General features: G+C 39.3%; 1 protein-coding gene across 1 annotated transcript in view; it reads right to left on the bottom strand.

The window, feature by feature from the left end:
* ADAM10 (ADAM metallopeptidase domain 10) overlaps nucleotides 1-12,261 on the bottom strand; it is a 168,303-nt gene that overhangs the window by 122,457 nt on the left and 33,585 nt on the right. The window lies entirely within an intron of this gene.

Here is a 12,261-nt window from a genome sequence, read left to right as displayed (position 1 = left end):
ACCAATAACTACTGCTGTGCCATTGAAGCACATGTGATAAAAGCTCAATTATTTGCATGGGTGGAACAAAACTGGGAGAGTTATTAAACAAAGTCATCTTTTCTCTGTCCCACACACAAAGAAATTTCTCAAGCAACATAATGTTTACTTTTACTGGCAAAGGACCTGAGTAATGATTTCTGAATCTTTATAACTGAAATAGAACATAATTCACAGGGTTTAACCCAGGGACACAGAGTTATCAAGTATACTTCATTATTATCTTCTATATAAGATCTACGTTCCTGTGCTAACTATACCTAAATAAATATCAGTGTTTATAATTTCAGTAATGTTAAAAAACACTGAAGATAAGACCATGTATTAAAACTGTATTACATAACTTTTCTCACCCAATACTTAGTAAAACGAAGGGGGAATCATGAAAATAAAGAAACAAAACTATAAAAAGCAGTCTAGTCTTTCACTTAAGAAATATCCTCAAGAATTAAAACTACAGAAGAAAAGGATATAACCAGTGTTTATGGAGCTGAAACAGGCGCATAAATTCCAATTCTATCCCCAACTCTGTTCAGTGGCATTATGCTGGCAGTTTGAAAGCAGCAATGGGAGGAGTATTTACACCACTAAAATCAAAAAAGGTTACAAATCAGAAAATGTTTCTCTTGTTTTCAAGAGAGCCAGTGTACTAATACAACACTGGCTGAAACCTGATGGTATAATCTCTCAAACAAGCAGCCAAGGAAGTATATACAGTCAACTATAATGATAAAGTGGAAAAGCTTAGCACACTGGACTCCTGATGCTGCCCCTAACCCTCAGAAGTCATACAATTCACTTTTTAAAATTCCCAAAGAGAACAGAGTTCTGGAGTTCTCGAAAATGTTGTATATAATCATGGTCCCATGACTGCAGAAAAGGGTAAAATACAAAATAATCAGTCCCTCAAACTATGACTTGAAGGGAAAAAAATACGCTGGTCTCAGAGATAAGGAAAAAAGGCAGTTGCCAACATTATATCACAGCAAAAAGAAAGGACAGAGAAGAGCCACACAACCATGAACATAATACTGTCCAAACATACTAGAACAAAAACAATGAAAGAAACAATAAAAGCAAAACAAAAGAGAGCCCAACTGAGGAACAAAAAACATTTGGAAACAATCCTGAACAAACTGGAATCAGTCTTAGATGATATTAAGAAATTCCTACTATCCAAAGAAGGAAACCTGTAATATATAAAGCTTTGGGTATAGCCCTCAGGGAAAAAGCAGTGTATTCATAGGGGTAAAATTAGCCACAGATTAAGTAAAGGGTGCTCTGGAGCTAACCTGACAAAGTTTAAAGGCAAACACCCAAAGAATTTAATTGATTCCAAGTAGCTTAACTGTACACCAAAATAGTCTAACAGTGTTTAAAGAAGACAAAAATCAAACACACAAAAAAGTAAAAATCAGAATGCTCTACATCTTATCAAAAAGTACCGTGCATATAAAAAAAAAATCAGAAAAATATAAATATATTTTTCAACCATAACTGAGAAAATAATCAGACATTAGAAACAGAAATTATAGATAATGAAATTATCATACAAAGAGGTTAAAACAGTTATTATAAATATGCTCCAAGTGTTAAAGAACATAGAGGAAAAGAAACATGTTGAGGGGGGGAGGGAAAGATAAAACTATAAATCTATACATCCAAGAAACTCAACAGATCCTAAGAAGAATATAAAAGAAAACCACACAGAGGCAAATCATAAATTAATGGCTGAAAATCAGCTGTGGGTGGGTTAGAACCAAAGAACTAGAGAAAAAGACACATTACATATGGAGAGACAAAAGTACAAATGACAGCATAACTCTATGTAAGTCAGAAGATAATACAACAACATTTTTAAAGTATAAGAAAAATTCTCAATCTAAGATTCTATATCCAGTAAAAATACCTTTCACAAATGAGGATAAAAGGGGGGGGAAAGGGGAAATGAGCCCTTTTTCAAACAACAAAGCTAACAATTCATTGCTAGTAGATCTGCATTACAAGAAATGTTAAAGGAAGCTTTTTTATGCAGAATGAATGAAACCAGATGAAAATCTGTGTTCACACAAAGACTATTGCCAGAATTGATAAATATATGAGAAAATAAGAGATTTCTTCTCTCATTGTTCAACCTCTTAAAAAGTTAAGTGACTTACATTTTTAAAATTTTTTTTTTCATTTTTTTTTTTTTTTTCAGAGAGGAAGGGAGCGGGAGAGATAGAAACATCAATGAAGAGAGAGAATCATTGATCAGCTGTCTTCTGGACACCCCACAATGGGGACTGAACCTGCAACCCAGGCATGTGTCCTGACTGGGAATCAAACTGTGACCTCCTGGTCCTAGGTCAACGCTCAACCACTGACCCACGCCAGCCAGGCTACATTTTTAAAAATGTATTGTGGCATTTATGACATGTATAGAATAAAAATGTATGCCCTAACCGGTTTGGCTCAGTGGACAGAACGTCGGCCTGCGGACTGAAGGGTCCCAGGTTCGATTCCGGTCAAGGGCATGTACCTTGGTTGCGGGCACATCCCCAGTAGGAGGTGTGCAGGAGGCAGCTGATCGATGTTTCTCTCTCATCATGTTTCTAACTTATCCCTCTCCCTTCCTCTCTGTAAAAAATCAATAAAATATATCTTTTTAAAAATGTATGACAACAGAAGCAAAAAGGAGAACAGGAGAAATGAAAGTACACTTATACTATAAATGAAGTGGTTTATTATATTATTTGAAGGCATACAATAAGGTATAGATGAGTATTGTACAGCTCAGAAATAACCTCTAAAAAAGTATAACAAACAGGTATATCAGATAAGCCAATTGCAGATAAAATAGGATCATTTTACAAAACAAATTCATCCTAATAAATGTAGGAGAAGAGGCATTTAACAAAAGAACTATAAATAGATGGAACTAACAAAAAAACAAACAGTATGATGGTCATTTTAAATTCAACCATATCAATAATTACATTAAAAGTAAATAACCTAAATACAATTAAATGTCAGAAAGTAATTTTGTTTTAAAAAAAGGAAAGTATGAATACAAACTGTCTAAAGACACTTTAAACACAAAAATAAAATGAGTTAAAGTAAAAAAAAAGATGAGAAAAGTTATAAAATCCTAACACTAATCCAAAGAATGCTGGAGTGGCTCACTACATTATCAAAGTAAACTTCAAAACAAACCAAAAAAAATTATGAGATTTAAAGGACATTTCATAATTCATCAATGCGACATAACAATCCCAAATGTGTATCACATAATAGAACTTCAAAGTACATGAAGAAAAAGCTGACAGAACTAAAGGACAAATCTTAATTATAGTAGGAAGTCATAATTCTCACTAAATACGTACACAAAAATATATGGGCATAGAAAACTCGAAAACTATCAAACAACTTGACCCAAAAAACATCCACAAAATCTTCCACCCAATAACAGAATGCATATTCTTTTCAAGGACATATGAAGTATTCATCAAGATAATAGATCTTACTTCTAGGCCATAACGCATGTGTCCATAATTTTTCTTTTTCTTTTTCCCTAAGTTTTATTTTTCAACTACAATTTAGAGTCAACATTATTTTCTATTACTTTCAGGTGTATAGCATAGTGCTTAGAAATCATATACTATACAAAGTGGTTCCCCGCCCTCAATATTTCCAGTACCCACCTGGCACCATACAGCTATTACTGACTATACTCCCTATGGTGAACTTTACAAGCCCGTGACTATCTTGTAACTACCAATTTGTTTATGGTGTAAGAAAGTTTTTGCTTTTGTTTTTGCATGTATTTGTCCAATTTTCCCAGCAACATTTATTGAAAAGACTGCCTTTACCCTATTTTATGTTCTTGACTCTCTGTCAAATATTAATTGCTTATATGGACATGGGTTTATTTTTGTACTCTATTGTTCCATTGATCGATATGTCTATTTTTATGCCTGTACCATGCTGTTTGATTGCTACAGACTTATAGTATAGTTTAATATCAGGTAGCGTGATTTGGGGTTGTTGTCTTTCCTTTTTCATTTGTCTCAAGGTATCATTTTACTTCTGACTTTATCACATTGTTAACCCGTTCACTGTCTAATAACATGGTGTTTAGTCTCAATGTGTTTGTGTACTTTTCAATTCTTTTTTTCTTGGAATTGATTTCTAGTTTCATACCACTGTGGTTGGAAAAGATGCTTGATAAGATCTCAATCTTCTTAAATTTGCTGAGACTTGTTTTACAGCCTATCATGTAGTCTATACTGGAAAATGTGCCACATAAACTTAAAAAGAATGTATGTTCTGCTGCTTTGGGATAAAATGCTCTGAAAATATCAGTTACAGTCATCTGTTCTAATGTCATTTAAAGCCCCTGTTTCCTTGTTGATTTTTTGTTTGAAAGATCTACCTATAGATGTCAAATGAGGTGTTAAAGTCCCCTATTATAATTACACTAGAGGCCCGGTGCATGAATTCGTGCATAGGTAGGGAACCTAGCCCTGGCTGGCGATCAGGGCCAATCTGTGGGGTGACTGGCAGGGTGATTGGAGCCCCCCTCGCACCTGCCTTAGCCTGGCACCACCCGCTTGCCAGCTCCACCCCCTGCCGTTGCCACCAGTCGCCTCCCTTTGGGGGCACCCACCTTGGCTGGCCTGACACTGCTTGCCGGCCCTGCCCCCAACCTGGTTGGGGCCTGCAGGCTGGGGGCAGCTCCTGCATTGAGCATCTGCCACCTGGTGGTCAGTGCGCATCATAACAACCAGTCAATCTGCTGGTCATTCCGCCGTTCAGTCGATGTGCATATTAGGGCTTTATATAGATAGATTACTGTTGATCTCTCCCTTTATGCCCATCAATATCTCCTTTATATATATCTTCTTATTGGACTGACCCCTTTTCCATTGTGTAATGACCCTGTCTCTTATTTTATAACCTTTCTTTTGAAGTCTATTTTGTCTGATATGAGTATTGCTACCCAGCTTTTATTTCGTTTCCATTTGCATGAGATATCTTTTTCCATTCCTTTACTTTGGATCTGTGTGCATTTCGATCTGGAGGCGATCTCCTATAAAGAACATAAATAGAAGTCTTGTTTTCTTATCCATTCAGCTACCCTATGTCTTTTTATTGGAGCATTTAATCCATTTGCATTCAAAGTGATTATTAATAGGTGCATATGTATTGCCATTTTATTATATATATAATAAAATGCATATTTATGTTCCCCACTTTCTTTTCTTTCTTCTTTTTAAATTAGTCCCTTTAACATTTCTTGTAATACTGGTTTGGTGGTGTCCTAGTTGGATAGCTCAGTTGGTTAGAGCATTGTCCCAATTCACCAAGGTTGCATGTTTGATTTCCAGTCCCAGCAAATACAAGAAGCAATCAATGAATACATAAATAAGTGGAACAACAAATTGATGTTTCTCTCCCCTCACCCCACCAAAATCAATATATAAATTTTTAAAAAATTTTAAATACTCATTTGAGCATGGCCGGTATGGCTCACTAGTTGAGGGTTGACCCATAAACCAAGAGGTCATTGTTTCGTTTCCTGGCCAGGGCACATGCCCCATTTATGGGCTCAATCCCCAGTAGGGGGGCGTGCAGGAGGCAGCTGATCAATGTTTCTCATCACTGTTTCTATCTCTCCCTCTCCCTCACTCTCGCTGTAAGAAAAAAAAATTAAGTAAAATATGTACTTTTTAAAAGTACTGATTTGGTGGTGATGAACTCCTTTAGCTTTTTCTCATCTGGGAAGCTCTTTATTTCTCCTTCAATTTTAAATGGTAGTTTTGCTGGATAGAATAGTCTTAATTGTAGGACCTTGCTTTTCATCCCTTTGATTATTGCACGCCAATCCCTTCTTGCCTAAAATATTTCTACTGAGTAACCAAGATGGCAGTGTAAGTACATACTTGCATCCTCCCACAACTACATCAAAATTACAATTAAAATATAGAAAAGCCATCATTCAGAACCACCTGAAATCTGGCTGAATGGAAGTCCTACAACTAGAGAATTAAAGAAGAAAGCACACTGAAACTGGCAGGAGGAGTGGAGGTGCAAATCAAGCTTGTCCAAAACCCACGTGTGTCACTTTTTTTAATTGGGAGGGATATCTTGGCTGCAGAGGCTTCCCGTGAAGAGCAAGAGGTCCCAGCCCCACACCAAACCCTTCAACCCAGGGTGGGTCCCAGTGCTGGGAAGAGAAGTCCTGTAATTTCACGCTATAAAAACAGCAGAGATTGTGGCTATGACACAAAGGCTGCTAGAGAACCAAACAGTTCCTCTTAAAGGGCGAGTGCAGGGACTTACTCAGAATTAACTTCCTCTGAGCTCCAGTGCTGGGGCAGCAGCTAGAAAGGATCCAGGGACATACGGGGAAAAACTAAATTGTCTGGCATCAGGGCAAAAACTCAGGGGCAACTTTCTCCCACACAAAAGTGTTAGCAAAAGTGTTCAGAGTTCCTACTGAATACTGAAACCTCCCCCACCACAGGGCTGACTGGCAGATGGCATATCTGAGTCTATATCAACCTGGCTCACATGGTTTGCCCTGCCCTGGTAATTACAAGATCCTACCCAACCCAAGCTGTTTGCACTGGCTTTTCCATATAAATGGGCTGTCCTGTTTCAGGCTTTAGACTTTCCTAAAATTTCTCAAATGAGCAGCATCTGACCTCAGCACATCCCATACCTCTCAATAAGCAGTCCCAGGCCAGGCACTACAGCAGCCTGCCTTGGTTCACAGTTTGGCCTCTCCTGGGCACCTCCAAGCCCAACACAAGTAGCAGCCATCTGCAAATCACTCTGTAACTTGTGCTGGGTGGCCCCAGACAAGGTACAGGCTGTGGATGACTTTGCATCTCTCAGGAGGCCCCAGAACAAGCGCACCCTATAAACAGCTTCAGACCACACCAGATTACAACTCTACACATCCACGAGTGACACATTCAAGAGGCAAACTCGGTGAGCACCAAAGCCCCATTAAATCAAGTCCTGTTCCATAGGGGTGTCACCTGCACAGCAGCTCTTCTGCTGTAATCACAGCAGGTCCTCACAGCCAATTGGCCTGGGGGTCAATCCCACCCAGTGACGCCAACAGCTATCAAGGCTCAACTACAAGACTGAGTACACAGCCCACACTGGGGTGCACCTAGAGTGTCCAGCTCAGGTGACTGGGGAAGCTGAGCCACCGCACCCTACAGGACACCTACTACACAAGGCCACTCTACCAGTTCCAGGAAACAGCTCTACCTAATATATAGAAACAAACATAGGGAAACAGCCAAAATGCAGAGGCAAGGAAACATGTCACAAATGAAAGAATAGAAGAAATCTCCAGAAAAAGAACTAAATGAAATGGAAACAAGCAAATTACTAGATACAGAGTTCAAAACAATGGTTATAAGGTTGCTCAAGGAACTTAATGAGAGCTTCAAGGGACTTAGTGAGAATTTCAAGGGTCTTAGTGAGAACATAAAGACATGAAAAGGACCAGTCAGAAATTAAGGATACACTAACTGAAATGAAGAATAATTTACAGGCAATCAACAATGGAGTAGAGGACGCCAAGAATCAAATCAACAATTCAAACAGCAAACAAACAAAAAAAGGAACCTCTGAGACAACTTTAATTGTATGAACATTCACATCATGGGGGTGCCAGAAGGAGAGAGAGTGAGCAAGAAATTGAAAACCTATTTGAAGAAATCATTACAGAAAACTTCCCCTACCTGGTGAAAGAAATAGACTTACAAGTCCAGGAAGCACAGAAAGTCCCAAACAAGATGAATCCAAAGAGGCCCACACCAAGACATATCATAACTAAAATGTCAAAGGTTAAAGACAAAGAGAGAATCTTAAAAGCAGCAAGAGAAAAGCAGTTTAATCAGTCACCTACAAGAGAGAACCCATGTGACTGTCAGCTGATTTCTCAACAGAAACTACACAAGCCAGAAGGAAATGGCAAGAAATATTCAAAGTGATGAAAAGCAAAAACCTACAACCAAGATTACTCTACAGAGCAAAGCTATCATTTAGAATTGAAGGTCAGATAAAGAGCTTCCCAGACAAGAAAAAACTAAAGAAGTTAATCACCACCAAACCAGTATTACAGGAAATGTTGAAGGGAGAAGAAGGAGGAGAAAGAGAGGAAAGGGAAGGTGGAGAGGGAGGTGGAGAAGAGGGAAGAGGGAAGAACAGGAGGACAAGAGGGAGGAGAATGAGGAGGAGGAGGAAAAAAGATTAAGAATATGAACAATAAAATGGCAATAAATATGTATCTATTAACAATTGAATCTAAAAATCAAAATCAATGAACAAGGAATCTAATAAACAAGATAAACTGATGAATAGAAACATAGGCATGGAAATATGGATCAGACTGACAAATCTCAGAGGGATGGGGGAGGGGCAGAAAGAAATTAACCAAAGAACTTATATGCATACATGCGTTACCTATGGACACAAACAATAGGGTGGTGAAGGCCTGGGGTGGGGCAGGAACTTGGAGGAGTAAGACAATGGAGGGGAAAAAGGGGGGCGGCATCTGTAATACACTCAACAATTAAGATTTAAATAGTAAAAAATATAAAATAAAATGCTTCTCTTGAGAAATCAACTGATAGCCTTATTGGAGCTCGTTGTAGCTAACTCTGAGACAACTTCAATCATACGAATGGCCTTTCTCCTGTTATTTTTAAGATTTTCTCTTTGTCTTCAAACTCTGCCATTTTAATTATGATGTGTTTTGGTGTGGATTTCTTTGAAGTCATCTTGTTGGGACTCTGCGCTTCCTGGTCTTGTGCATCTTTTTCCTTCACCAAATTAGGGAAGCTTTCAATCATTGTCTTTTCAAATGTATTTTCAATACCTTGCTTTCTTTCTTCTCCTTCTGGTAACCCTATGATATGAATGTTATGTTTGATGTTATCCCAGAAGTCCCTTATACTATCCTCATTTTTTTCATTCTTTTTCTTTCTGCTACTCTGTTTGGGTGCTTTCTGCTTTCAGATATTGTATTCTTCATTTCTGACTAGTTCTTTTTTATTGTCTCAACGTCCTTTCTTATGCTTACTATCTGTTAGAGTTCTCACTAAGTTCATTCATTCTTCCCCTAGGGTCCTAGAGCATCCTTAGAACCATTGTTTTGAATTCTGAATCTGGTAGATTGTTCATTTCCATTGCATTTAGTTGTTTTTCTGGAGATTTCCTCTGTTCTTTCATTTGGGGCGTTTTTTTGTCTACCCATTTAGGCTGCCTCTCTGTGTCTGTTTCTATGTATTAGATAGATCTATTATGTCTCCCAGCTTTGGTAGGGTGGGATTATATAATTGGTATCCTGTGGGGCTCAGTAGTGCTATCACCTTATCACTAACAGTGTCCTTGTGTGGGGTATGTGAGTTACCCTGCTGTAGTTGAGATTGATGGCTGTTGGCCCATCCATGGGTGGTGTTGACCCTCAGGTTGGCTAACTGGGAAGACTGATTCCAACCACAGTGTATGAGCTGCTCTGCAGGGGCTAACCCCACGAAGTAAAATTCCCCCCTGCAGGTTCTGATGCCTGCTGTGACCTCCCCTAAGTTGTGCCACTTGTGGTGCTAACTGGTCCATGATTTGATGTGGTCTGAAGCCAGCCACTGAGTTGGTTCTAGAGCCCCTTGGGACAGGCTCCTGCACAGGTCCACATCAAACACTGCATGTGACCAGCCCTGAACTTCTTGTTAAAAGCTACTAAGTGATCCACATTGGTGGCTGCCTCTGCTAGGCCTGGGTCCCTGTGGAAGGGGCCAAGCTGCAGAACAAAGCCAACTTCCACCAGTACCATGCCTGGGACAGGTCTGCAAAATGCCCAAAACATCCCGAAATCTGCCTTTGCCTGCCAGCTGCCTATTAGGCTCAGCCACTGAAAGAGCCTCTGGCAGTATGTGAACTGCATGAAGCAAGTTCTCAGTGAGTCACCAGGTAGGGGCGAGTGGTGTTCCCCAGATTGATGCAGATTCAAACTTGGCACCAATACTGCATCTAAGGCCACTCAGACAAAGTCTCAGTGTACACCAATGGCAACTGCCATCTTCTTGGAGTCTGCACATCTTGATGATAGGGCAGGGCCTCAAGGAACTGGCAAGGTGGGGCTAGTGCATCTCCCCAGGCTGCCACTGGGGTGGGGGGAGATACCAAAACAGAACAAAACAACACCAGTGGGGGCACTTGAGGAAAATGGCCCTCATCCTAAAGTCACATAACTCAGTCTCTCTGAAACCCCATGAGTTTGCCCAGATTTCCTCAAGAATCTTTCAAAAACGACTGCAACATGGGCCCAGGCTGGCTGCAGCCAACAGATTCCTCCACCGGTGCAAGCTTGGCTAACATGGGGCCTCAAAGTCAGAAAGATAGTTATTGCATAACCCCAGGTTGATGCCATGTGGAAGGCAGTGTTGGACCCAGGAAAGATAGCATCTGTAAGAAGTGTAGGAGAAGGACTTGGCATAAGCACATTGTCCTCCAGCCCTTTCACTGCAAGCATACAACCCAATCTCTCCCTTTACGGCTCCAGTCCCATGAGCCACCATCACTATTCCAGAGCCCAGGTGAGTGCCTGAAAGAGAAACTTTGTGGGCCGGCCCTTTAATAGGGTACCTGGGTTTCCAGCAGTCCCCCATTTCACCCTGGCGTATGGAATCCCCAATGATTTTCACAGCCAGATGTTATATGGACTCCTCTTCCCAGCACTGTTGCTCTGGGCTGGGGAGCCAGTAGGGGGTTGAGACCCATGCTCCTCAGGGGGGACCTCTGCAGCTGAAATAAACCTCCAGATTCTCAATCCCCACATGTAGGTGCAGTGCCAGCCCTTTTCTTGTCTCTGCCCTTCCTACCAGTCTCAATGTGACTTCTTCTGTATATCCTTAGTTGTAAGACTTCAGTTCAGCTAGTCTTCAGATAGTTATCCAGGTTCATTGTTCTATAATTTTGCTGTAATTTTAATATGATCCTGGGAGGAGGTGAGTGTAACTTCCACCTCTCCATTAGATCCTCTCCTTTCTCCATAAACTTTAAAAGGTAGAAATCATAGAGTATGTTTTCTGACTATAATGCCATTCAATCAGTTAGAGGTATTTGAAAATATCCTCAAACATTAGAAACGTAATGCACTTCTAAACAATCCATGGATTAAAGAAATCAAAAGGGAAATCAGAGTTCTGGGTGGTGTGGCTCACTTGGAGTACTGCCCTGTATGCCAAATGGTGGTGGGTTCAATTCCCACTCAGGGCACATACCCAGGTTGTGAGTTTGATCCCCAGTTGGGGTATATGCAGGAGATAACTAATCCATGTTTCTCTTTCATATCATTGTTTCTCTTTCTCTCTCTCTCTCCCTCCCCCTTCCTCTCTCTATAATCAATAAAAAATAAAAACACGCCAAAAAAGGAAAATCTGAAAGTGTTTTGAATTGACTGCAATGAGCATGAGGGAACTTTATGGGTTGATGTAAATGTTCTATATTATGATTATGATAGTAGTTATATGACTATATCCATTTCTCAAAATTAATTGTTGAATTTTAATTTACTGAATTCAGATCTCAGTAAAGCTAACTAAATTTTTTAAAAGAAAAAACTGAGTCAACATTTTTTGGGTATTGGGTATTTGACCTTTTTTTTTTTTACTTTTCCCAAATTATAAAATTTTTCAAAATAAAAGTCCAAAATCAAAACCAAAGACAATTCTAAACATTCCAACTTGTCCTCTTTCAGTAAAATAAGTAAAATCAACAGTCTACTTCGCTCCAACAATTAAACATCCTGTAATGACTCATTATTCGTAAATAACTATAGTTTTGTTAATAGGACATATGTAGTAAGAGACGAAGGAAATAAAAAAAAAAAATGACAACCAGTGATGACAGGTACAAAAAGAAAAACATTTAGAGAAACCAAGCATCAAGGAAAAATATCACTTGAGACAGTGACAACTACACCATTTCAAGAACTTCTTAGCAGTAGTACTGAAGGTCCCAACGCTACTAAACTAAAAAGCTAAGAAAACCTGGGATCCACACCACATGTTCAAATAACAAATTCATTCATTATGTATTACCACTGAGAGTGGGAATGTATTTGTTAATGTTTCAGCCCTTACCCAATTAAATATTTTTCTATAATATTGTGTTCTCCTGAAACATAGTATCTTGCTATTCAAACTCTAAAGGATG

Source organism: Myotis nattereri (genome assembly GCF_964212035.1).
Source record: "Myotis nattereri genome assembly, chromosome: 1".
NCBI lineage: Eukaryota > Metazoa > Chordata > Mammalia > Chiroptera > Vespertilionidae > Myotis > Myotis nattereri.
This window is presented reverse-complemented; position numbering and strand designations above follow the sequence as displayed.